We start from the raw sequence: 359 nt of genomic DNA, 5'->3' as shown, positions 1-359 counted from the left end.
GTATACCTACACTTTGTACCAGATAAAGATATTATCTCAGTTAAAGTGAACAATGATTGCATTTTGATTTGGAAGATGACACTTGACTATCTCTATGTCACAAGCCTCTGTGTAAACCTGCCCATTGCTCCGAAGAGAGATTCTGTTACTCTCTTTACTCTAAGGAGAAATGTCCCAAGGTTGAACACTATACAAATATCTTTGAAAAAATTCCAGAAGAAAGGACAGTCAGTGCTTTGTTCACAAGACATATAGAAACCTAAAAAACACATGGAGAATTATCTACCAGTAATCTGCAGGTTACTTTTCCCAATAAGGACTACTTTTTTCCCTGACCAGCTTGCTGTTTTGGTGTATGT

The sequence above is a fragment of the Propithecus coquereli genome, unplaced genomic scaffold (genome assembly GCF_000956105.1).
Source record: "Propithecus coquereli isolate 6110/MARCELLA unplaced genomic scaffold, Pcoq_1.0 Scaffold297, whole genome shotgun sequence".
Taxonomy (NCBI): domain Eukaryota; kingdom Metazoa; phylum Chordata; class Mammalia; order Primates; family Indriidae; genus Propithecus; species Propithecus coquereli.
This window is presented reverse-complemented; position numbering follows the sequence as displayed.